This window comes from Prinia subflava, chromosome 19 (genome assembly GCF_021018805.1).
Source record: "Prinia subflava isolate CZ2003 ecotype Zambia chromosome 19, Cam_Psub_1.2, whole genome shotgun sequence".
Lineage (NCBI taxonomy): Eukaryota > Metazoa > Chordata > Aves > Passeriformes > Cisticolidae > Prinia > Prinia subflava.
Window position 1 is genome coordinate 7,033,760 of NC_086265.1, and position 27,784 is coordinate 7,061,543.

A 27,784-nucleotide genomic window follows, 5' to 3' on the forward strand; every position below is an offset into this window, starting at 1 on the left:
AAATAACTTTCTGGTGCTTGCCTTGCTGGCCTCTTGTGCTTTATTTACTTTTGAATTGATTTCCAAGCTTTCACTCACTTCCTTTTGGCATGAAGATCTGTAGGGATAAGGGGATTGTATCTCTTCCTCTGTCCTCTGTGCTGTGCTTCCTCCCTTTCCTCTGTCATGCAACACTGACCTCACCAGCTTGGTTTTTAATACTCCAATGGAGGAGTTCAGTGATGGGAGTTGGGAAGCAATACTGTAATACAGTTGGCCTGTATGACTAATCAGTTAGATAAAGAATTCAGGGTGCAGAATAGCAGAGCCTTCATGCTTGATTGATGATAACAGCAGCCAGCTGACTTACTGCCCTTACTGCCAGCATCCCCCACACTATTAGAGAGGATTTCTAGCACAGGACAATAGATTTGTGCTAGTAAGCATATTGCTGGGGTTTGTAGTGCATGACATCAAAACCAGAAGGAAAGCAGGTCAGAATGGATGGTTCCCTGATCATACGTAGAAAAGCAGGAGTGGAAGAGTCTGGAGCTACTGTTTGCTCATCCCCTACCTGCACACTTCCTACCAAAAGAAGTGGATTAGTCTCTGTACTCAGCACAGCGTAAAGAATCTCTCTCATTCCTAATGACCTTTACCATGGAGCTTGTTTTTCCTTGGCAAATCTCCCAGACCATAGGCAGGGCTGATTTCTTTGGCCAGCAGAAGTTATTCTCTTTGAGTCAGGGCTTATGAAACTGCTGTTATACATAAGGGTAGGATATATGGAGGGAAATAAAGTATCCTTTATGGAACCCATAAGAAAGAAGGGAAGGCTACACTTGTTTACTATAAATGTATCCTAATTTCTTTTGTCTTACAAGCTGTAAACAGCTCTCAGAAAATTGCATTTGCTGTGGGGTTGGGGTATTTTGTGTCTAGTGATGTGAACTTGCACTATCCACAAAGCCATGGATCATACTGATTTATTGAAGCTGCAAAGAAATTGAGGTGGGAAAACTTTTTTTGTTGCAAAGAGAAAGGTGAAAGTTTTCCTGGATGAAATCAAAATCTGTTTATGAGTCTCAGGAGAGCAATTCCACTCTCCTGCTTTACAGGAGAAAAAGGAGCCAAGAATATGGATGTTTCTAACACATACACATAGTAATACTTTTTATGGATACTGTGAGCTTACCGAGTGTCAGGTGTTAGCAGATTGATTGCATTTGTTGTCGCTGCAGAAACCAAGCTGTACTTTATTCTGTTTAAATATCATTGTGACCCCTGTTCTCATTACACCTACTAAAACAGAAGCAAAAGGCACCTAAAATAATATCTGTGTACTGGATACTTTATTTAGATTGATGTAGATGCTATTTGGAGCAGAACTCCACTGAGTATGTAAGCTAATATTTAAGATACTTCTGTAATCAGACTTCAGTTGCTGGCTTGAGATATGTAGATAAATTTATTATCTATACAAAGAAACTGCCTAAACTGTAAATAGCTGGTAATGCTTTCTGCCCAGAATTTGAGCTTTGTTTTTGACTTGGTACCTAAGAGAGAAGTATTAAGCTACAGTACTGATTGTGATTTGAAGTTGAATGCTGAAAATTCATCGTGAAGTTGTTAACAGCAGGGAGCTCCTTTTGTGAAGAACTAAATTAGAAGCTTTCAAATTTTTCAGTACTGACAGACTAAATAACATCAGCAACTGATGAAGTTTTTATTCTGTCACTGGCTCATCAATAGCTGTCCTTCTTTTCTAGGTCCCTTATTCATAACAAAATGATTTTGGTGTAAAAGGGAGTTTAACCTTTCACAATTAGCCTTCACTTCCTGCTTGCTTCATTCCCAGCTGCCACAGTCTAAGCCACAGAAATACAATTACACTGTTGAATGACAGGAATTTTCGAGATTAGTTCTGGGAGTGAGTTTGTTGTTGGTGATGTAGGGACCTGTGTGGGAGGCTGAGAGCAGGGTACCTGTGGCAGGACTGGTAGCCGACCCTTCCCGTGCCACTCTGCTGATGGGAGGCTGGCCGGGCGTGCAGCTCTGCGTGCTGGCTGCCAGTGGTTACTCATCCTTGGCTGCCTCCCTTCTGCTGCACGTGCCACATGAGCTTAACATCCAGCCAGCACAGAAATGAAAATGGGGCACCGTGTGTTAACCTGCAGCTGAGTCAAAGAGCGTTTTAATGCTGCCATAAAACCGCAAACTCTTATGAAGCTTAAAATATCCCAGATTGCATCTCTTAAGCTGTTATGCTAATGTTCTATATTTATGTATGTGCATTACCTAAAAGATGCAGAGTTCTCAAATGGAAAATAAAGTCTGCAGTATCTGCTCTGAAGTGCATGTGCACCATCTCTTTATGAGGTTCGAACTGATGAACTTGCCTTATGCTGTGCCTCCCAAACAGATGCCAGAGAGACTCAGTCCAGTTACACAGATACCATCAGGCTGGTACAGCGTGAGATGCTCTGTATTCACTCCAAGTCCACAGAACTCAGTGGAGTGGCACAGGGGGGAAAAATTCTTAAATTTTGCCTTGCCTGGATGGATTGAGGGATGTTCTGGATACATGACAACTATGAAGGTGGAATTTGAAGCCATTTTGCCCAGCAGAAGCAATTATGCACTCTACTTAATACTAATTTTTTACATTTTTCAGGCTAGGTGGCACATTTTAAAGACAGCTCTGAACGGCAAATTAATTTTACTTTACTCTTTTGCTATTGACTTGGTCTCCTGGGTCTGTAAATCAAGCCAGTTATAGTGTTTAGCTTTTTAAAAGTTGAATCATACCCAGGCTTTTGGCTCTGATGAGCATTTTAGCCATAGAGCTCTGCACCAATGGGGAACAGATAAGGCAAGAAACGTTGTGTAATTTTCATTTTTCCTTGGGGAAAATAAGCTGGGGAAAGGATTGTAATCCCCCCAGTGATTTGGGTAAATGGATGGGTGGTACAGAACCAGAGAACAGTCTGGAACAAGAAATCCTCAGTTCAAATGTTACTGAGTTAGTTCTGGTTCTCTGTGTAAAGTAAATGGCGGAAAGACCAGACAGAGAACAAGAAGCAGCAACACTTGAGATGCTCCTGGAGAAGCCTTCCTGTTGTTGTCAGTGCCACTCACTGTGAGCTGAGTGTCCAGTGTCCTCCAGGAACCAGTTCTTGTCTGCCCATCTCAGAGCCACAGGTCCCTCTGCAGGAGGGGATTCATTTCCCATTTCTGTTTACTTACTGTAATTCCATATGGGGAAATGTGCAAACATGGGCAGTGTCCTTGGGACAGTCCAGAAGGGATGCAGGAGAATGGAAATAGGAGGGACTACAATATGCTTGTGGTTGTGTAAAATCTGTTAAGGAACTGTGGTAGGTAGAAGTCATGTCTTTAGAGTTCCTGCACCTGAAGGAAGAAAGTATAATCTTAAAATATTGCAAAGCAGTTAAACCAGTAGAGAAATAAATAATATTTTTGCTACACTTGAAAGGTGTGTTTCATATTTTACCATTTCCTTTGCACTTCCAGTTTTAGAGTTCTTTAGAAATCTTTGCTTGCATCTCTGCAAAAGTCTCTGCTTTAATCTTCAAAGAAATATTAGAAACCTCAAAGACACTCTTTTCTGGTTAGTCCCAACACAGGTTGTTCTGCCAATGCATTACATCCTGACTCAAGCCAAAGGTACTGGTTCAGGGTGTTCATCAGAATTTATAGTTGGATTTGAGCAGACCTGCACCATTTTGAGCACTGGAAAGCATTTTACCCCAGAGGAGGCTCAGAAGGAGACAGAATGTTGCTTGGATTTGCCAGGAGAGGGCATGTGTTACCCAGGGCAGGCAATGTCTCCACCCCTGACCTGCTGCTGCCAGACTCCTCTGAGTGACTCCTGGAGCAAATTCAGGCACCAGCCCCAAATAACCCCTGGCGTTTTCCCAGTCATTCAGGTAGTTTGCTTGCTCTTACAGGTGATGTTCCTCATGGCAGTTTGCCCCCGAAGTGAAGAGTGACCACCATAAAAAGAAGCCTTAAGATCAGCAGCAAGGGTTTTTAATCTTCATCCTGCTTTATCTTAGCAGGGTTCCAGGGAGGTGTAATTTCATTTGTGTTTTGTGGGGTTAATGGCTTGACAGATACAGGAATATTAATATTTCTTAATTATAAGGTGTATTGAATTGCTAAAAGAGGAGATAATATCTCCTTGTGACATTTTTGGGCATAACACAGCTAGCCTACCAAATGAAAAAGGATAAAAATAGTAATTTGCACAGTCAGATGTTTTGAAGCCACAGAGGCAGGTAACAAGATTTCAACATCATTGATTCATCTGTGAGCAGAACCAGAGTACAGGCAGGGAGATCAGCAAAATAACCTGCTGGTGTGTCAATTAAATCTCTCTAGTAAACAATCCAAACAAGTGAAATTCTGCTTCAGGCATTTGTTGCTTCTTTCTGTAGCAGCAGAAATTCACTGCTAGACAATTCTAGTGGTTAAAAAAAGTCTGGGTGGGTTTTATCTTCAAAGTACTGTCTATCAAACCAGATTTTGCAAGGACTGTTGCATGAAATTTCTCTAGTGCCCAAATTTTAAAGAGTCAGAATAAATAGCAAGCAAAGTTTTAAATGACAAGCAAAAATGGAACAGAAGTTCTCAAACACAGATTTTACCTTTTTGGACCACTGTATCTTGAACAATACTGAAGATGGACATAAATGATTACATGTATTGAAAAAACAGGTGCAGTGCACCAGTTTCCTTCATGTCCTGAAGGTCACCCAGAACAAATTATCAGGAGTTGGTTGCACACAAAACACACAACTTTAGGAGACCCAGCAGAAGTGCAAAATACTGCAAGTAGGAGTGTCTTAGCTATTAAAAAATAAAAATTGGTTTTGGATTACATCACAGTAAAATGTAGGAGAAAGAAATCTCTTGACTGAAAGATTCCAGGTTCAGAGATCTAAGTGTAGACCACTGTACTGCACCGTGCTGCAAGGGAACTCTTCCTGTGCAGGTCTGTGCTGCTCAGGCTGTGCTGTGGATGCTCCTGCTGTGTTAGAGCACCTGGATTCCTTATCCAGGATGGCAGCCCACACTCCTGGGTGTAGTTCTATCCTGCAAAGCACTCATTGTAAGCTCATCTCCGTGCTGCTCCTTGGCACTGTTAGGAGTGGGAGTCCACAGTGCTGGAATAGCTGAAATATTTAAGACCAGTCTTATACTTCAGTAGACTTGTGCTGATGTTGAATTTGTTCCAGCTTCCACATATTTTTAGATACTGTGGCATGAAATCTCACACCCCCCAGACCGTGGTTGCAGGGCAGTAGCACTGGTGGCCAGTTTTCCCAGCTGCAGCAGGGGCTAATGGCATGAGTGCAGGGTGCAGTGCTGCATCCATTCCTTCTTCATTATTTAATAGAACGTGTTAGCTGTCATAGCTTTGTTCTTCAAAGGAAATTTTGACACAGCCTATACATTTATTTATGAATTTGATGTGCAAAGGGGAATAGCTCTCTGTGTGACAAGAATCTTCACTAGTACCTGTTGTCCTGGGCAGTTTGTGTGTTAGTAAGGGGTGGAGAAGTTTAAGTCCAAGAGCAGCTGATGTCGAGTGATTCTGAATAAATTGATATAATAATCTGAATTGAAAGCACGGCACGCAGAGTGACATTTTTAGCTTTGTTCATGTGTTTCTGGATAAAGAGGATTTTTTTAATGATCTGATTTTTTTCCCGATTGGACTCAGAAGAGCAGTTTAACATTGAGAAAGAATAATGTAAAGGTTACGCAATTTTACAATAAACGTAAGAACTTAGAGCTATGGCAAGGGAGTAAAATTTCAGGGTATGACTGGGTAACTAGGTACTAGATACAATTCAAGATGAACACTGCACTCAGATTACCTAATTTGATGTAATTGATAAGTCTTTAATGAAATAGAAATATAACATGAACAAATACTCACTTGGGGATATTTTTCTCTGAAACCTTAAAAGGTCTTTCTGTACCCCTGAATCTGGTTTCATTTTTTTCTGTTTAGCTGTGGTTTTCAAGATACAGCTTGACAGTCTTGGTTGCTTTTATTTTATTTTATTTATTTATTTTCCAGTGTTCTCCAAATCAGACTGTGTCTGATACTACCTCAGTAACTGCATTGTTGATGGACATGGGTAGTTGTCCATCACTGCTGCTGTTCCCATCAAATCTTTGTGGGCACAGGGGACACACACACATGGAAGGGCTCATTTTTCCTGAGACAGATGGGAAATACTGTGCCTGCCTAGACTGTGAGGAGCAACACACCGGACTCGTGTTCACCCATTTGCTCTGTTACTGCCTCACTGTGTTTCCAACATAGGAAGGAAACTGCTCTGCTTTAAAAAAAAAAACGCCAAACCTCAAACCAAGAAAAGTTGAAGTCCCAGACCTGTCCCAAACTAATGCCCACAACCCTCCCCATTCCTGTTTCTGTCCTGGATAAAGTATTTAATGTAGTTACATGTGGCTGTGTTAGATTTTTCCAATAAATAAATTCTTCATTCATTTCTTTTATTCCCGGTTTTCCAGATTAAGTCTGAGGACTTTCTGCAGTCTAAGTCTTTTATAGCTAATTTAAGGTGTTTAATTTTACACCAAATGCTCTGACTTAATCTTTTTCATTTCTGTAATAAGAAAAAAAAATCTCTGGAGTTTCTATACATTAAAAAGAATATTATGTACAGTGAAGTGAAACAGCTGAGTTTAAAGTTATGGAGAAACTACATGAAAAAAATCTGTTTCTCTCATAAAATGATGTAAGATTTCAGCAGCACCCTTGTAATTTGGAGTGTACCCATGAATGTGTGTGAGCCTGTGTTGATCTGCCATAGTAATGCTGGAAATGTAGAAGTTAAAATCTCCAGCTGCAGTTTGGCTGCTCAGGCACCACTGCAGTCTCTGGGCACTCACATGCACCCAGACTACAGCTAAGGAGCACTAAAATTAATACATTTTCACAGATACTCTGAAAGTTACTTCAAAAGATGTTTGAACACATCAGTTCTTGTGTGCAGGAAATCAGAACTGCATGTGGAAATATCTACTGTTATCTACAGGTTTGGATTAATGGAATTTTTTGGTTCCTTTTGAGCTTCCCCATTCTTAGGAGTCAGCATAGTGATCAAAGAATCGGAATAGGGTTATGAAAGTAAAAAATTCCTTTTAATCCCAGGTTTGCATTACATTTTCCTTGAATACATCATGGTGTGTCTCCAGTAGCAATTAGTGGTGCTAACATTAGTTTCCTTGGAAAATACATTGAAGTTTCAAGTTGAAAATCTATATAAATGTAAAATATTCTCTACAAATATAAAATATTTGCATTATGATGTTAATAGTGGTGTTTCATTAAGCTACTGATGAATGGAATTATAAAATTTGTTCTACTTTCTGCATTTTCAACGTCCTTTTTTTTTGTTTGTTTTTTGACATCAGACAGTATTTTGAGTTTCTTAGGGATGTGAAACTTCAGAGTTGTCTTTGCTGACCGTAGCCTGTGCAGATTATGGTGAGGACTGTGACAAATAATTCAATGAGTTAATTTTCTGAATTGTCAGTTTAGAATGTTACAGGATGTCCAATCACTTGGTTGTTTTGCTTCTGGTGTGACTGACTGATTTCAGAAAGGGATTAAAGGCGGCTGATAGAACTCCTGCTTTCAGTCCGATAAAGCTGCAATCTGGAGATGCCGTTTGGCCCTGCCAAAGTTTTCTCTGTTATACAGTTTTCTTTCTCTTTTCCTTTACATTTTGGGAGGGGACAAATGCCACCCTTTAGACATGCCTAAATATTACTGCACATTCTTCAAATTCTTCTTCTTAATGTTTCACAAGTGTGGAGTTGGGTGCAGCTGAGAAATGAAGATGTAAAAAGAAATGCTGGAGTTCTCTGTTTGTGGTGTCTCTATTGTATCCAGGTTACATACGCATGTAAATTAGTGTAATTAATTAGATCTACTCATTTCAACAGCCAGCTCCTGAAACTGAGCTCACAGTCAGTCTAAATAATTTCCTTTTGCATGATTATGTCATTACAGATATTAAGGACCAAGAATTCTCCTGATATCTCTAGTTTAAATATAATCAGAATAATGCATGTTTTCTACAAAGAATTTAAGTACCAAAGCCATTAAAAGTCTTGACAGAGCACTATGTCCAGCAGTGTGGCCATTACTGTAATTCCATTCAGCTTAATATATGCAAACCAGAGAGTTTCAGTCAATTGCAGCAATAAAACTTTTGTTCCAGCTGCCAAGTTAATAATTTGACTCCTCATGCTTGTGTGTTTCCATGACAATTGGATGGGTTTATGATTGACACACATACAATTAAAATCTGCCCTTCAAAACTGTAAATCTTAGAGACCTAATGAAAGCTCAGTCATATTCCTAAACAACTTTTCATGAAAGGAATGCTGGACTGTGACTTCCAGCAGCAAAGGGGCTGCAGTTTGTAGGTCTCAGCATCAGTGAACGTGGCTGAGTAATGTTGAGCTTTATTGTGGCCTTAGCCTTGGATTTCGATCTCACCTAAATGTGGACTTTTATTCTCTTATTGATTTAAACTTCTGTGGGTTTAGTGATTTCTTTTAATTAACATCTAGAGTGAAATTACGTAGTTCTTCCACAATCTAATTTCCTGTTGCCTTCATGTAGGACTGAGTATGGTTAACAGTGAGAGAGGTTGCTGGAGTTTTTAATAATAAGGTTATGCATATACCAACTCTAGGAAAATATATGCTAATAGCTTTACCAAAACTTACAAAAATTTATGGGCACTTTGGTGGATGAAAAAAAATCTTATTTAAAACCATAAAATTCACTTTATTAAAACTCTGGTATTGTTAATCAAACTAAGTTAATAACAGCATTTCAGTGGAAGGTGTATTTGCTTTATGCTCTCTTTTAGTGTCTGGAATGCCTCTGGACACATGGAAAAGTCCATCTCCCTTTCTAGGGGACAAGAACAGTTGGACTTAGATGAGGCCTAGATAGAAGCTTATTTTATATTATCATGGAGATCTATTAGCATTATATGAGCAGCTTAATATATAGAAGCTTTTTTCTTCAGACTACTCAGGGTGGTTACATTTTTTCGGTATAAAGTATATCATTATTTATTAGTCCATTGCAGTTTTTCTAGCCAAGTCTCAGACAAGTACATTTTTTGTGCAGTTTTGCAGGTCTGATACCGTGTCATTATATCTGATACTGTATTTATAGGATCCATTTAATTTCTGTATATTTTGAGATCTGAGAAGCACCTAATGCCTGTGACACTGTTGTGATTTAAAATCAAAATATCTTGCTCGTTTCCAAGGTATTTGTGTGAAATATGTTTCCCTTCTCTAATAACTAGTCAGGCTGAGGAGGTTTTGAGGCCGGTATTTTTGGCATCATCAATCCTTAGCTGCATTTTTGGTGCCACAGAAATGAGAGCCATCACTGAATCATTCAAGAGGAATAATAAAATGAGAGGGGAGAAGTTTGGCAGCTGAGCATTGGTGGTGCCCCAGCCCTGAGGTGCTGGAGCTGGCACAGCCCCACGTGAGAGTTGGGACTGCAGGATCTGCAGTTTGCTTGGCTGCTCCCATCCAACGGCAGCCCTGCAGGTTAGAAGAACAGATGTGCAGCCAGATTCTCTCTCTTAAATCTGCACATTATAAATATTTAAGATGCAAGTAAGACTTGTGTGATGGAGCTGCTGCTGCTTTGTTTTTGGTGGTCAGTCCCGTTCATCAGTTTTATCGCACTTGGTGCTTGTTACGAGGACACTGCCCAGGCTGGCAAAACTGAAATTAGATCTGTCAGCTTGTTTCTGCTTTGTGGTTTCTCACGTTGTGCTCGTCCCTGTTCTGCTGCTCCGCTCCCCGAGCCTGCGCTGCAGTGAGCAGAGTGCTCAGCTGAAAGGTTCTGCAAGGCTCCAGATCTCAACTACATCTGAGCCCAGAGAGATCCCACTCCTCCAAACGCTGTGCCACTGGTACTTCTCTGACATCAATTGTTCTCTTTTCTGTGGTTTTTGTGAGCAAAAGGGGAAAGGTTATAGTGGTACTGAAAACCAGATTCAACAGGTGTACAAATCTGTACTGACAAATACATTAATTTGAAAAGCAGTGCAGTTCCACTTACTGATCTTACCAGCAATGTGTCTTAATCCTTCTATCAACAGGAAGAGCAGGAACTGTAGCATGGAACTAAATGTATATGAATTGTTTTCCTGTTTATTTCTCTTCTAGTAATTACCTGTTCCCTTTCCTGACCATCAGCAGCTCCGTAGGACAGACTGAGTGTGTGCTTTCTTCACTGTTCACCTTATTTTCCTTGTTTCTTTGCTGGCATCTGGTTTTTTCCTTCTTGTTTTCCCTCTGTCTAGCCACAAAGAGAGTTCTCTGCAGTCACTAAATCCCATATCAAAATTATCAGTTAATATGAATTAATTGCTACTTCATACATTCAGAGTTTTGTCCTGGCAGTTACCACAGCAGCCACATAAAGCACACAGTGTGTTCTTCGAATCCACAGTACTACAGTGCTTAATTTGGCCTTTCAAAAACCTTTGCTCTCTTGTTTGTGTCTCCACTGGTAGCAAAATGCAGGATTTGGGACTCCAAGATCAAGCTGTCCCTGAAATAGATTAGGCAGTTTATTGTAATTCCCAAATTTCTAGTGATCTGAGTTTACTGCCTCACCTTTTTCTTCTTTTATTTTCTTTCTATTTTAAATCCTGGCTTGTCTGTCTCAGAATCCCAGCACTCTTTCCTAGGTTTTGTGTAGCACATCCTCCCAGTATTTCTTAGAAAAACAGCAAGAAGTTGCTTGAAATTAGCAAGATGTTAGAGTTTTAGGAATATGTTTTCATGTAATCCCCCTTAATTGGCCTTAAAGATAATACAAAACAAGGAGTTTATTTTTTTTATATGGGTCTAAATAATCGATTCAAGTTCTTTACAGTAGATTTGTAATAAATTTTCTATATCAGAAGAGCTACAGTAATACATGAAAAAGATGAGAGAAGTCACCATAAGAAAGGAAACAGTGTGGCAAAGCAAATAATTTTGCTTCAGAAGTGCCTGGATAACCAAATTCCTGCTGCTTTCATGTTTTAATCCTCTTAGAAGAAGAGGCTGAACTCTTTCAGTGTTTAAAGACCAGATTAAACCCAGCAAACTGTTACAATTCTACGATCATTAACCATATGCACTGAAAACACTAAGAAACAAACTCTGTCAATAAATGCAGATATTTACCATACTTCAAGGTTATAGATACTTACAGAATTTTTATGTGAGTGTGGGAACACGTACTTCTGGAAACTTAACAGTGCATGTTTTAGCTGCTCTTGTCTGTCCTGGGAATTGAGAGACCTGTGGCTTAGTGTTTGGGGAAGTTGGTCTGTCTTTAAATAGCCTGATTGCTATGACAGCCCAGTAGCCTGAATGCATCAGAATGGAGCATGAAGCTTGTAAGAGTTCTGGAATTTGGAATAGAAATATTCTTCGTATTTCCTTCTTCATTAAGCTATCCCTGCTTTTTGTGTGAATTCCCATTGGCCAGGAAAGGTTACTGAGCTCTCATCTATATCAACTGCAACTGATTGATTTCTTCTATCCCTAGATATTCTTCCTACCCATCTGTTTTACATTCTTAGAGCAGCGATTTTGGATGCTATTTATATCTTTCCTTGGCAATTGTTTTTCAGTTTAGATTACTACAGTAATTCACCTTTCATTTCCCCTTTGCTTTATTGAAGCAATTTATATTAGGGATCCTAATCTGTGCTAATGTCACACTGCTCCGTGTGCATGACTGAGTAGAGGCCCTCCTTTTTCTCTTCATGTGAACTTCTCCCTCCAGTTCATCATTAATAAACAGAACTTATTAAATTATTTTTAAACAAAGACAAATGGAAACATGGTTAGGCAATTAAATAAAATGTACATAATTGTTGTGTAAGTCAGACAGATGTGCTGTGTACTTTTGCTGTCATCCAGGTACAGATTTTGCATCCTTGCAACTTCTACTGTGAAAACCTCATTAGTCAAATCAGTGCTTCTGTGCAGCATAAAGTTTAAAGAATGCCAACATATCTGAAATGATCTGACTGGTTGTGCCATTTAGTTTCCTAACTGTGTATATGTAATTTGTTAATTTGGGAATATTCATTAAGTTTACATGCATACCTATACATCCACCTTGCCAGTTTTCTGGAAGATGTGTGCAGCTCCTACCAACCAACAGAGTGCTATGGATTCTGCAGGTTTGCTACAGGACTCCTCTTGTTTCAAGCTACTTTCTAAGTTCTTGTTTAAAAAAAAAATTAAATCCTGCTTCATGTGAAGAACTATAAGAGATATGACTGAGGCCTCATTTAGTTGTGTCTTTTTTAAGGACAAGAGGAAGTAATCACTTAGGTGTTATGGACCACTTCTGAGATTCCAGAGATTTCTCCCTCAAAGCTCTTGACCTCCAGCAAATTGTCATTCTCTCTGTGATTTCTCCAATCTTACCTGTACTTTTTTGTTCCTTTATTTTACCTTTATTAGCATGTGATAGTCATCTGTCTGTGGTAGAAGGTGTTGTGCCAGTTACAGGATTAGGTAGGTGCTGGTCTGGTAGTGACTGCATGAAGTATTCTAATAGTCAGCTTAGACTACTAAAAGTATTCAGATTTATCTGCAGCAATGCAAATTATCAGGAAAACATCTTAAGCTAGGCTACCCTATAATTTTATTCACAAAATATTGTTAGTTAAGCTTTCACTCAGGCTGATTTTCTTCTTCTGTTTGGGCACAGAAAGAACTGGACATTTTTCAAGTACATATTTTCAGCAGGAAATTTCCTAGCTTGACAAAATATCTGGCAGCTGCTTTTGTTCTGAGCTGAAGCCTTGCCAGTGTAATTGCCAGGGCAGGAGCTGCTGGGCTCAGGGAGTCAGTGCAGCATCACGAACACACCAGGGCACGGTCAGAGCAGCACAGGAACATCTGACAGTGCTGCCTGCACAGTGCTGCTGGTTATTGTCAGCCCATGAAAATGGGACATTGCTGCTCTGTTACAGCAGCTGATCTGTGCTGGAGGAGTACAGTGGGATATTGATTGCAAATTGCAGCTTTCCTTTCTGAATTAAAACTGTGAACAAAGATTCTTCTAAAAATTCCAGCTTGCTTTGGAAAATCTGCTCTCTTAACCTTATGGTTACAGGGCTGGATCTGGCTTGCTTGAGAGAGGAATTTCTACCCTTGAGATCACAAACATCTGCAAACAGTTTCCCACAGTTGTTGTGAACTTTATTGGCACTAATGTATTATTACTAAAATGAGGATTCTTTTTTTTTATCCTTCTTTTCCCAAGATTAAATTTCATTACAGAATTTTGGAAGATCACCTTTGCCTCCCATTTAAATGAATAAATTTATCCTCCTTCTGTAATATATAAAAGGTGACTTTGGTTGCCCCATGAATGCTATCAAGTTCAATTTAGATACCCTTAGTATACTGGGAAACAAAATTAGATAATTCATCATCTAAATTAAATGAAACTCCATATTAGCATGTAATAGAACAAAATCCCTTTCAAAATTTTCATAAAAAGTGATCAAGTGCTGCGTTTTAATTTAATTGGGTGTGATGAATTCTTATGCACCTAATATTAGGCTATAAAATTTTAAATTACATTTTTCAATAAAAGGTGTTCAGTTGTAGTTTTATTGCTATGTAAGTTCTTGAAACAATGCTGTTGGTAAAGTCTCACTTATTACATATTTATCTGCAGCAGTGTGGTACTAGACCCTGCATACCTTGTTTTTCCATTCCTAGATGTCTGTTTATAATGAGAATTATTAGGAACATAGTACTAGCAGCTGTCAGCAGGCTCCTGATAAGAAGATTATTATGTGTTAACTTTAAAGAGTTAGGGATGTATAATTCATGGCTACTTGGTGGATTTTGCAGATGTCCCAGTTGTACACAGTTGCTAAACGGAATGACATGATGGAAAACAATCTTGGAAATTCTGTCATTTAGGTTTGTTGCAATCAAGAAACTGCTGTTTGAATGCAGCTTCTGTGTTTGATGTTCAGGAGGAAATCTTAGTCCTGTATTAAAAACACTAAACTGTCTGGGCTTCTTATAAATATTAATTTACCAAATGCACAGAAGTCTGTGACATTTCCTTCAGAAGAAAGGATTAGCTTTAATTTTGCCTGTATCATAGCACAGCAGAGTGAATGACTGTACATTGGCTTTTGTAATTCTGTATTTTGTACATTTTCTTTTAACATGTCATGTCTTTATCAACACAGTAACACAGTAGAGGAAATAGGTGCATCTGGTTTGGCAGAGTTAGTTCAGCTGTTGTTTCTTTAATAAATGATTTACTTCACTGGTAGCATGTAATGACTTGAGTGACATTTTATAGGCTGTTGTACATTTTCAGTCCTGACATTTTAAAAAGCCACAGTTCTTATCTGTGACATGTCTGTGTACTGATGCATGGGCTCTTTACTACTTTTGTAATATTTATATAAAATTTATTGGCAGTAACTGCTATTACCCAGCGCATCTCTTTTGAAAGGTCTCTTTCTCTCTGTAACTCTGAGCTGTTCAGGGGGGTTTGGAACTTTCTGGGCATTTTGCCACTGCTCCTGTCCGAACTTTGTCTGCATTTGTATCAGCTGCTTTAGTTAGTGGTTGCTCGCTTGATGTTAACATGCTGATTTACACTATAATTAAGAAGGAGTAGGAGTTTCTAAGGGAACTCAGAGCTCCTAAGTAACACAAAAATAATGCTGTTTTAAATAAATTTCTAGAGATAATTGAGTGTAAATATTAAAATATCAAACAGCTTGAAGTCCACCTCTTTTGATGGAAAGCTTTGTAATGAGTGTGCAGGGTAGCTGCTGTTCATTATGTTTGTATCACATCTTCAAGAGGAAAAACCTCACTTCCCATGACTGTTTCATATGTTTTGATGCAAGTTGTGACAGAGCATATACCCACACACTGAGTTGTGTAATGTAGCTACCTCATGTTTGCCATCTGATACCTTACATAAAAGCAGAATTGTGCTGTCAGTCAGAATACTCTACATTGCTTTGTGAAATAAAATAGCAGTTTAGCAAATGAAGATGTAAGCTGAAGGAAGAGAATTCCTTCTTTTCAGCTCCTTGTCTCTTGGTTAAGTAAATCACAGCAGATACAAAATACACTTCGGAGAGCTCTATTCAGCTCTGCCCAAACTTCTGGTGATTTATCTGTGATAGAGCTCTTGCCAAGGAAAACTTACAATTGGAGGGTATCAGCTTCTTGCAATCAATAAAAACAAAACATAGACAGACAAATTAATCTGGGAGTAAGTGAGCTCTTTTGCACTGTTCTCTTTTCCTTTGGGGTAGCTGTTGGCAAGTGAAGTTGTGCTGCAATCCACTGCTGTGACAGAAACATTCGTTCCTTGAGGCTGCTTTGAGGTTGTAAGTGTGCAGTGAGGGCTAGAGCCAACAAATAAATAACATCATCAGAATTCTTTATTAATTATGTTAATAATAAATGAAATGCCAGAGAGAAGGTCATCTGAGCGACAGAGCCAAAGATAAAGGCTTCCCATCCATACCCTGGGCAGGATTTTGCAACATGTGCTTACAGTAGTATTGCAGCTGAATTGAAAAGCTGCTTGTCCATCCACACCATGTTTTTGTCTCATTTGTTCTGGACTACACTGCTTGCTTGCCTCACACTTGGCGGTGTTAATGTCACCAGTTTCTGTGCAGAGGGGAGGGATCCCCTGTGTGCCTCAGAACGTGTTCCAGCCGTGGTTTGTGCCGCGCTGGCTCCGTGTCACCGACACTGGCACAAGGGCCGGGCAGCCCAGTGGAGCTGCCCAGGCTGTGCCTGGCTGAGGCTGCTCCTCACACCAGTGAAAGGCAAATGTTTCAAGAGCTTGGCTGGATGCTCAGAAGCCTTTTGAGTAAGGGACCAAGAGGGTGTGAGGAGTGGATTACCAGCACAGGCCAGGCATTGCTGATGATACAAAATAAGACATTAGGAAAAAGGAATGGTAGAACATTTTGCTACTGTACTTCCCATCATGCTGTTTGTGTAAAAGTACTCATCTGCTGGCAGTGCACACATTTGCAATGGTGCAGAATCAAAATTTGTCCCTAAGTCTTCCTGGAGTCCAATAAGCTGCTCACATTCTCACCATGTTAGAAAAGCTCTAATAACTAATTATGTTCACTGGAGTAGGACAAGAATGAAGTGTGGTGGGGATGCAATTGTGGAACTCGCTGACTGGCAAGAAATGCTTTGCTGATAGATGCTTTACTTTCTCAGACATTTTTGCAGTGTCAGTGCCTTGATGTTCTGTTAAGTTCTTTGTTCTAAAAATATTTATCTTAATTAGTTACTATAGCAAGAGACTAATTGTCTGATTTTTTTTTTTTTTTGTCATTTGTTTGCTAGCAAACATAAAACCACTCAGTCTTTAACAGTGCAACTGGGGTAATTAGTTACAAGTGAGAGATAACAGGCAATCTGAAAAGGCATTACGGGTTTTTCTCCACCTTTCCCATTTGAGAGCTGTAAGATACTTGATTAAAATCAGCAATAGAAGTATATCACTGGAATGAGGCACAGGTGTTTTATTAAACGTAATGCTGTCCAAGCTGGTTTTCCCCCTCTCCCCTGCACCACGGGTTCTATTATCAAATGGACAGCAACCAAGGGCTGAAAAGGGGATTTTGTAGGACAGGCAGGAGCCTCAGCAGCTCCAGGCTGCCCGGGATTTGGGGCTGAAGCTGTGAGCTGGCATCAGCCGATATAAAGCAGCAGCCGGCTTCCCGTGGGCAGTTGGGATTTTGCAGTGCCCGTGTGAACACAGCATTGTCTGATCCAGGTGTTTGCCATAGCCCACACAGCACATTAGGGGCTGTCCCTGCTCTGACAAATACCCTGCTCAAAGGGGAACGTGAAACATGCAGATTTGGGTTAAAAAGACAAGGAGCTTTTCGTGGTAATCAACACTCAATCTCAGGCTGTACAGGTGTGATTATCACTAGAAGACCACCAGTGATAGTGTGGGTGTATATAAGAGCACTGATATTTTATATACAGATTTTTGAGATCTTGTGAAGTAGGCAAATGCACTTTATTCCCAGGTTATATGATAAAAAAAGATTGAACATCCCACAGCTGTACCTGAATGCTGTAGTGGGACTGGGTCTTACCCAGGACATCCCAAGCCTTAGGCAGCTTGTCTTCTTGACTCTGAATCAACAACAAAAACACAGGTGAAAATGGAGGAAAGAAAAATCAAAAGTAGTATTTTTTTCCAGTAGTTTTTGTCTGTTCCAGGTGACACTAAATGTAAAACATTATTTCTGACTTAATAAAATAAATACAATTAGCTTGCAATACAATTAGAGGAGATGAGTCATATTTTTATGAGACAAAAGCTAGAAGAAATTAGACTTCAAAGATCTCTTCTTACATCAGAGATGCAGAATTTTCTTTCAGCACCTCTGTGGTCACAGTGAGTGTGCAGGATGGAAGTACCTTTCCTTACTTACCACACAGATGTTTATTTGGCCACCTTGTGCCGTCCAGGCAAAGGAGGAGCAGTGAGGAGGGGTCAGTGATGGAGCCGTGTGTTGGTGGAAGGACAGGGGCATGTCTGGGTTTTGGGTAACCTGACTGAAACCCAGCAAGGGTGATCTGCAGGAATCAACTGCTTGAAATGTCCTTGCTCTCAGAAAGAGAGCAGGAGATTGGGAAGCCCAGACAAAGGATCCTGCTGGTCAACTTTGGGAAATCATTAGGATAAGAAATGCTGGAGTAGGAATGCTGCATTAAGCTCTAACAAAAAGTGAGATTTTGAAAAACACTGAGTTCTTTCTGGTGAATTTCCTGCCCTAATTTCTCTTATTTCCTGCTGTTAGAAGAAGAAATGTCAGATGGGATGAGGTGTATCTGTGGAACCACAGTTGACATTTTTAGAGCCACTAGATGGCATTTAGACCTGCATGACTGAAAATGCTCTGGTGTGTGTTTATGAGGGAAACATTTTTTGCTTTTAAATCTAGGACTTAATGGAGAATTAAATATATATGGGATTAAATGTTAAGCTTAGGAATGTGAATTTATGCACATATGAGTGGCATTGGGACAGAAATCAGGAGGATCTTTTAATGAAGTTTACTTTCAATGCTTCAGTTCTGTGGGATTTCCTTGAAATTTCAGGTGATGGTGGAATAGATGCCAGAACCAAGGCTTTTTTGTAAATCAGCATGACTCAGGAAGGGGAACCAAGGAGAAATCCAAATAAAAGAGTTCCACAGTATTATGTAAATGTTATCAGTTATTCAGAAATAATCCCCTCTTCCTACTTTTCCCAGATGGAATAAAAATCTTTGTTATTTTCTTTGTTTCTCTTACAGAGTTATTATCGAACCAAGGGAGAATTTCCATCTTAAAAGCCACTACAAGAAAGAAAGATTATAAAAGGTACTGTGTTTCTGCAGCTGAATCTCTTGAGTGTCTTGTTACTGTTTCATTATGTGTGTTCTTAAATCAATGCCCTTTTATTAAATTGTCTTTACACCTCAGAAATTCCTTTGTTTGCACGCTATTGAAGGCCAACTAAAATTTGTTTAACATAGTGATAGAATGGTTGAGGAGCAGAAAGAAGGGAAAACCCCTGTGATAGCTCTTAAAACTGGAACTGGGACAGGACCCTCTGCCATCCTTCATTGTGTGCAGAGCAGAGGCAGTGGCAGGGGTAAAATGCGAGTGCAGCTGAGGAAAACAGGGATGACAATTTTCTCTTCTGTGCTTTCTCTGATCCATCTCTCCTTTTTCCTATTACCATGGAAATACTCATTGAGCTTCATTCTACTGCTGACAGAGCAAGGGATGTGTCTCAACTGTGGGACTTCTTCCTGCAGGCAGTAAGAGTCAGACTCTCAGGATGCCTTCTCCTCTCTCCGTGCCCTCCCTGCCAGCTATATCGGAGTCTTTCTGGAATCAAAAGCCAATCCTCTGGTCACCTAGAGGATAATCATAAGCATTTTCAGCTGCTCTGAATTCACCTCAGTAGTTTGGTGTGTCTGTTTTACATCTGGGAACTTGAAAGTGAATAATGGGATTAAATATTGGAGTACTCTTGTTTATTTTCCTGAAATATTGCTCCCTTCTGTGTACTGCTTTATTTTTCTCAGTGTAGGTGGATTATAGTTTTAGCCAAGCATTCCTCGAAAATAATCCTCTGAATAACACAATATCATGTTACTGATTTTTATAAAGTTTTTTTCCATTTTCATTTGATTGTTTTTAGATTAAACGTATTTCCTTTTGTATATGTCAAACCAAAAAGTTTTATTGAAAATAAATAGCGCATTTAAAGTTTCAAAGCTGTTTGTAGGAAAGATTCTCATTAGAGTTTACATTGTATTTACTGTCTGAATTGTTTGGGACTTACCTCTGTTCCTTTCATGGTTCTAATGAAATGAGTTAGAAGTGTTTATTATAGCTGAAATGTATTCCTATTTATACAGTGCAGGATTTTAGTTTTAATATAATAGAGGGAATTTGCTTTAAACATTTGAAGTGGTTAGAAAGTTAAAGCAAAATTGTTATTTTTCCCACTCAGCAGTTATCAGCAGGATGGTTATTAAAAAGGGATATTTGAATAGAAAGTTGTTTCTTGGAACAGATCTTCAGTGATTTACAAAAAATATTTCTGCTTCCAAATAACTGTAATTATGCACTAGTGATAAGTTTGTTCCTGGAAATAGAAAATATTCTTGATGGGGGATATAAACTACAAAAAGCATTAAGATTGAGCCAAAGATAAAAATGTAGGATAGGCTTGGAAGGGGTGAGATCAGAATCTAACTACAGCTATCTAGAAGAAAATGACTTCTCCAAAAGACAATTGGTACTGACCCCCTAAATCCATTATTTTCCCCAATTCCTGCTGATTTGCAGGTCAGGGTCAGCCTCGGCACAGAAGCTGTAATTTAAATGTGTTAGTTGACCAGCCGAAATGGAGGTTTGTGAGCAGGTCAGGTTCAGAACAGGTTTGCATGCAGGGAAGGAGGGGTGTGGAGAAGGGGATCCCTGGAGGCCGGGGTGGTGTTGGTGCTGCCAGCCCAGGGCTGTGCTGACCTGTGCCAGGCTCTCACCCCTGCACAGCAGCCTGGGCACCGCGTCCCGGTGCTCTGCTGGCAGCCCAACTGCTTAAACTGATAGAGCCACAAACCAGTGAACCAAAAGCTCTTGTAATAAAGATATAAATCTTAGCCTTGAAAATGGCCACTTGCAGTTTTGCTGAGTGGATGGCTGTAACACTTGGCAGTGTGAGCACAGCACCGCGGTTCTGTCGCGTGCGAGGGGAGATCTGAACGAGCACAGAACGCTCGGGTCTGCACTAATCAATGGGGTTACTATGGCATCTTGATGTGAACCAGGCACGTCCTGAGTGTGATTCTCTGAGGGCTTCCTTGGCTGTCGTTTTAACCCCACAGAAGCCAGGATGCTTGGCTGATAGAATAGGAAATGCTTCTCGGGAATAAGGATTTCTGCCTTGAAAATGCAGCAACACCTTGCACCTGGAAACAGGGGAGGTGAACTGGCAGTTCTTGTGGCAGTGCTGCTGCCCCTCAACCAGGCACCACCTCTGGAGCAGCACCTTTTTGCAGTGTGTAACAAAGCCTGTTGAGAGATGTTACATGCTAAAATCCATCATGTGGAATGAAGACTTTCTCCAAGACTTTCATTAAAATGTATCTGTTTTTCCTGTCTCTATGTTTATGCATGAACTGAATGATTATTCAAGACAGCAGATGAGTTAAATACTTTTATTTTGCTCAGAAATTATTTATTAGTTCTCAAATGCATGTTTGCCTTGTAATACTAAAAAGCTGTGGTGTTAATCAGCACAAACTTGGTTTGCATCCTAAACTTACAAGGGTAAAATGAAGTTGGATTGCATTTTAAATTTACAGATGCTGAAATAATGAAGGGTGTGCTCTGCACATGCCATTGCAGAAAGCAGATCAACAGTTTTGGTCTAAACAGAGTAGATTTACTTAGTGCCTCAGGCTTCCAAACGTAGCTTGGTGAAAAAAAAATCCTGGATTTAAAATGACACAGATGTTCCTGGAGAGAATTAAACCTAGTGGGCCTTATTCTGTTTCTTTTGTCTTTGTATTGCTTTAATCTCTTCTTTGATACTCTTCCTGGTTATAAAGCAACATAAGGTCGAAATCTGATTGTTTTTAATGAGAGAGGTTGAAATATGGGAGAGTAATGCAGTAAGATGGGTTGATAAGCAGCTAATAAAATTATTTTGATGTAGTAGCTTCAAGAATTAAACACGAACATTGACATGATGTTCTTTCCTGTTTATACTGATGTTTTCAGTTCCCTGGTGGAGCAGTGGAGCAGCCACACAGTCCACTAGATGTGGCTGTGAGAGGTAAACAAGACCCATGTTCTGGAAAACAGCTGAAGGGTTTTGGTTTTGTTTTTCTCCTGAAAGCAGGTGAAAACCACAGGCAAGAGGCTTGCTCTGAACACTTCAGACCTGTGAATTTTTTTTTCCTAGCAGTGTCAGTTTATTTATTGGTATAAAATGCAGTGGGAAATACTAAATATTTGATTCAGATGGGTTAAAGAATCTGTTTCTATTTGATGCTCTTATTTGCATTAATCTTAAAAGTAGTAATTGGAAATGCCCTCATAAACCATGAGACTGGAGCCCTAGAATTAAAAAGCATTTGTTATTACTCAGGAATGTAGCTGTGCAGTTTTATTGGCCTTTCTTCTACTGTAATCTATGGATCTCATTTAGCTGCATGCAGCCCTGTTCTTCCAAAACATAAAAGGAAGGAAATCTCTCATAGCCTGAAATCAAATTATCTCTCTGTGTTAATCTACATGTAAAACATCCAAGCCCACTTCTTGAAAGCAAAATAGTTTTACTGATAGCAGAGCTGGACTGTGTTCTTTGGATACTAGATTTAAGTGGATTTTTTTTTTTTTTGTCTGCAGAGCGCTATTTATAGCATCAGTTAACTCCTCATGGTTGGGATAAGTCATTTGACACATCTGTTGCTGAGCTTAAACACTCACTGTTCGGCGGGGTCACAGTTGGATTTTTTCCTCTCAAAATGTTTAATGAAAGGGCAATTTTCTCCCTAGTGGCTCTAAGTGTGAATATGCTGCCTGAAGCCTTCAGGGGCATTTGGGATGGGTGAAGCTGTTGGGCTGCCTGACTGCAGAGATGACCTCGGCTTTGTTGCTTGCCATTTGGTTATTTATCTGCTGGATGATAGCACAATAGTATCTTCTATCAAAGAGTTATTATGAGCTTCTGCAGGATTTTCCAGCCTTGCTGCAATATTTCAGTTACTCTGTTTCACCCGTGACAAACTGGCCTGGCTTTGGGAGCTGCCGCCTGCCCAGTGACTCTTGTTGTGTGTTTGGTAGAGATTTAACACTCATAAATACAGTGTTGTTCTCAGCTGTAGTTCCCCACACAGAGCCAGTTTCAGTCACATTCCTTTCTCTTAAAATGGAAGCCCTTTTGCCAAAACTCTAAGCTAAGAGACAAGAAAAATGAGGATTCTTGTATACTGCTGAGTGAAATCTTGTAAGTGTTCTGTGGAAGTAACTGCATGAGGTTGTAACAGTGTGTTTATGTGCTGGGCTTATTTGCAGCCTGATTGGATTGTGTATTAATGAAGCCAAGCTTTAAAATACATGGGAAAGAAGGACAGACTGGAGTTATGAACTGTGCTGCTTTTGATCTTTATCTTTTTCTCTTTCTCATTGAAATAGCCCTGTTCTGAGAACAGGTGTATTGATTTTGGGTGGCTGTGCTTGCAAGGGAGCCTCTACAGTAAGGAAGTAATTTCTGTTGAAAATGTTACAGCCTCTGTGGTTAATTGAAGGCCTGATGCTGTTTAACAGTCACAGAGGCTGTTGGAGGGGTTTTCCTCTGCTGTTTGGAAGATGTTATTCCAGTGAAATGATGGGATTGTGCATTGTCTGTGCCTGCTCAGAGGGATCAGTGGCTGAAGGCTCTGTTGATGTGGGTTAGGATCAGAGTGGGGTCAGGGGAAGTGGAGGACATGGAGCTGCTGCTAACGGCAGCTCTGAGAATTCTTGGAAGCCTGGATATCCACAACTCGGAAAGGGACCACAAAGTGCAATCCATTTTTAAGCAGAGCTCCTTATTGATTTCAGTGGGGGAGACCTTTGAAAAATCAATGGCATGCAGCAGCTTTAGTATGCAAGGACATGTGTTCTGGGGTGTTAAAGTGATCGCCTATGAACTCATCAAGCTGGTAGCAATCATGTCTGGCAAGTTCCAGGGCTGAAGAGAAGGTGTCAGAGGCATGAGATGCACCAAATTGACTATTCATATTCCAAGAGAGATTGCGAAGTATGAACTTGTTCATTCTAGCTTTGACTTTCAAGTTGCATTTTATTTCTATAGGAAAACAAAAATTATAAAGGGAAATACAAAAAGTTTTTGGCAATATGTAAACACAGGCCTCATTATTGTAAGTTACAGTGTTAAACAAATAGAATTGCTGAAATAATCAAAGTATTCTGATTTTTCCCATGAGAAACCATCTCTACCTTGTCCAGTCTTTCGGTATTTACAAGATTTTTACAAAAACTATTGCACCGAGACACTCATTTGGAAATATTTGGGGAGTGTTTGTTTACACAGAAAATTTACAGTGCACAGTGTGAATTTATAGACTATCACATACCCCATTAAACCTTAGTGTGGACACTTAGGAGGTGTGAAGCAATATGCTGCCATTTTGCTGTGCTGTTTTCTGCTTAATTAACACAAACACTGATCTCTGAAGGAAGTGTGACATAATGAGTGCTGTGATGGAGGGGTTCATCTTATTCAGTGTACACAAGTCCTCAGGTCCCAGAGAGCAAGAGCTCTGCTTCAGAAAGGTGCTCCTTGCTGTTCTGGTCTATAAATGACAAATTTTAGGAAGAAATTGATTTTTTTTTTTTTTTTTACACTGGGTAAAAGTAACCAAAGGCTAAAGCATTTACTTTAGAAATTGCCCTTGTAAAAATACTTCAATTTGAACTTTAAAGCATTAAACTGAATTATTTATGCTATTATATATATGCAGTTGTGAGAAAGATGTTCTGTATTTCCATAATTTATTTTCCTTTCCATTTGGAAGAAGATTATAGCAGTTGAAATTTACCTTACTGGGGAAAGAGAGCTACAGTATAATTAAAGCTGTGTAGACATACTGTATCAGCAAGCCCTGAAACACACTGCATGAAATTTTGGAAGGAAAACCTGAAAAACTCTAGTAGCAAAGTGCTGAAGGGAGGAATCTTTATCAAAAGGAAGCCCTAGAAAGAAGACTGGTGTCATTTAAATATGTAGTGATTACTACGTAGTGAATTGGATATAAGAAAATTCTGTAATTTTTTTTTTGCTGAGAAGTGTACCTTTCCTGAGGTACTACAGTATGATTTCATTGCTTTTAACTAAAAAGTTAATTAAATTATTTCTTTTTAAATGGACTGGGGATAATTTTTTGTAAGATTGGAGATGCTGTGGTATTGACAGAGCTGGTTCTGTAGTGAGTTAAGTGTTGGAACTGTATTGCCTTTACAAGCATAAGTTTGGATGCTTTTGTTGATGTTGCTTAACCCAGTTCATAGTATGATATTCTGCAAATTTATTTCCATGATTTATTTATTTATTTATACAGAATTATTCCCAGTGGATGATCAGATGACATTTCCTACTAATGTAAAAGCTCAAATATTGCACAGTGACATTTTTCCTGCAGTAATGGAACTGCAGAATTCATTGTAATGTCCTTAAGATGCAGAGTTCCTTCTCAAGGAGTTCTGTTACCATTTCCTCTGCCCTCCTTCATTCCCTAGTTTAAACTTTGTTTCACAGACTGCCTCTGTCCAAAGGAACACAAAAACTCTGACCAGCTTTTTTGTTGTTTCTTTTGACACCAGCACAATGTGTCTGTCTGTGCCTACCAGAGAACTATATTGAAATAGCTTTCTTTGTGAATTCCTCATTGCTATTCATTGGTGGAAGTTGTCACGTAAGGGTCAAATTAGAACTCAGTCAACCACAGCAGCCAGAGGACCCAGGCTCAAGATAGATTTCAGCATGAGGTCTGAGAAGCAGTTTATTTGGAATGTGTTACATGTATTTTTTATATATATATGTCCACAGTGTTACTCTTTTATCTCTAGAAACTCAATTATGTTTAATTTACTCTGTCTGGTCATTTACTTGAGAATTAGTCTTTCTCTCACTCTGCCTCCTGACTTTCATCTTTGGCTATATCTATTCACAGTTTTGTTATAGCTATATAAGTTTCAAGCATAGAATTTATTTCTGTTAGTTTAAGAAAAAATGAGATTTCTGGCATGATGGTTCTGTGCCCTTTGAGGTTGGATCCGTGCAAAGAAAGGATCATATTTCTGGCTGAAAAACAAGAAATTGTGTTTATGCTGGCTTCAGGAAGGCAGACAGTACCTGGTCAAGCAAAAAATCTGGCAGGGCAACATTCCTCTCTGAAAACGTTGTAAAACATTTGAACCAGCAGCGTGAGTTTGTACTGGCTCTGCGTTTTGTGCCATGTGGTTGCAGCATTTTTGATGTGGCAGTAGCTTAAGACTGGCAGTGCTGCCTCACAGAACCGAATGGGTTCTGTTCTGTACATTGTCCAGCAAAAACAGGGACTAAATTGGCAGCTGCTGACCCAGAGAGGTTTCAGTGGTGTTTTAAGACAAAATAAATCTGGGATTTTCTGAGCTACACAGATGACCTGATATCCCAAAAGCTTCTTTCGCTTTGGTTTCATATAGGATCAGATAGGTACACATACAGACAGGGAGAACAAGCTGTTGTGCTGATTGCATCTTTCAGAACTGAACGTCCTCTCTCTAACAGGGATCTGTGAAATGATCTTGAGCCGTTTGGGACTTGTACCTCTGACACGGGCCTAAAGCTGTGTGCCTAAATAACAGCTCTCATTTCTGAGAGCATCCTGGTAGGTTTCTGTGTTTTAAATTGCCTGGCTACAGTATCCAGCATTACAACATTCCATCATCCTCGTTCCAGTCTAGAGTTTTCTCTGGTTTTGGACATTAACAGTAAATCTCACTGGAACATGCAAGTATTGATCACTGATAACAAATTAGATTAATCAGGGTGGCATTTTTTTCCTTAGGAGTGCCAGGATTGGCTTCTCTGAACATTATTTCTTTTACTACAAGTTAGGAAGAAAACAGTGTAATAAGTAATTTCTACAACATAATGAGAAGAACCTCGGAGCAGACTATGTATAGGAGAGGCTGTAATACCTTACTAACTAACTCTGTCTCTCTTTCCTCTCTCCTGTAGCTGATTCTCCTTGGTGCTGCTCTCCTGCTTTGTCTGTCCTGTTCTAGTCTTTCTGGGTGATGTCCCAGCAGCTCTAACCCTCAGGCCTCGGTACCTCACTAGGTGTGTATTGCTCCGTTTTCTCTGCATGGTTCTGGTGTCGCATGGGGGGCAGCAGTCATGTTACGCTCTCATCTCTCGTGGCACTTGAGGCTGAGAATGTCAGTAGCATGTGTTATGCTTCCGTTCCATAGATTGTTTAAGCCCCATCTTTGCTTTTATTCTGCTGGTTTTCTTCCCTGGGGAAGCACAGAGCTGCTGTTTGCATGCACACTCACAGGCCTTCGTGCTCCTCCAGCTGCTGGGCAGCTCTATGAATGAGCTTCTTGATGCTCATAGAAACATCTCTTGCCAGCAGGACTGATGGACTTGTCTTGGCTAGAGCAGTGGGGCAGCTGAGTTCAGCATGCAGAGTGTTGGATGAGGAAATCCCTGGGAGCCTCCTCGTGTGAACTGAGAGGAGGCTGTGCCGTGTTGTGTGGCTGGTGGGGAACGCCGCGCTCTGCAAACGCAGCTCGCTCCCAGAGCCGATCTCCTTGGGAACGCACAGGACTTTGAAGTGCAGGGGATTTGAGGTTCTCCACGACTGTTAGGATTTAGGTGCCCAAATCTCACAGAACTTGACCCCTCTTAATCTAAAGGGCTCTTTAAAAACTCTTGACTATCAGCTTCGTCCTATAGTAGCAGAATTAGCATGCAGAGTTGACTCACGCTTTTTGTGGAGCACCAAATGACCCTTGGAGTCTTGGCAGTGTTTCCAAGAGCCTCAGACTGGGGTGTGAGCTGGGGTATTAGCAAAGAGCAGGGCTCCTGTTCTGGCCCTTTGCACTGTGGTGATTTTCATCATCACTGAGCACTCAGGGTGTATTGAAGGGGCCTTTTGGTGCATTAGTTGAACAGTCAGAATCAACAGCTCCTCTTACTTTGCTCGAACTCTAGTGCAACACTAATGTATTTAGAGTCACGTAGGCAGGAGAGAGATTTGCTGCTGTCAGCGTAGCCTTTGATACTCTGTAGGCAACTGTTTGCTGTGTTTAGAAGTGCAGCCTAAGGAATAATTTTTACCTGGCTGCTCTGGGTCTAATATTTTCATTTATTGATACCCTTTTCAATGCACTTTAATTTATTTACGAATGGTAGCAAATTGCAAGTGGCAGCCTGAGTAACTGACTCATGAGTCAGTACTTTCATTTTTCTCCTCCAGTCTAGACTGCTGATAATGTAAATTGTTGAAACCCTGTGTAAATAATTAGGGGTACAATCAACAGCAAGCAAGTATTTATCTGCTAATAAAACATT

At 39.9% G+C, this 27,784-nt stretch overlaps 1 protein-coding gene across 1 annotated transcript in view; it reads left to right on the top strand.

The window, feature by feature from the left end:
- Positions 1-27,784, top strand: part of ARVCF (ARVCF delta catenin family member) — a 241,827-nt gene that overhangs the window by 62,508 nt on the left and 151,535 nt on the right. Inside the window, exon 3 of the mRNA XM_063415693.1 lies at positions 18,450-18,516. The gene's annotated coding sequence lies outside the window, so the exon portion shown is untranslated. The remainder of the gene's footprint in view (positions 1-18,449; positions 18,517-27,784) is intronic.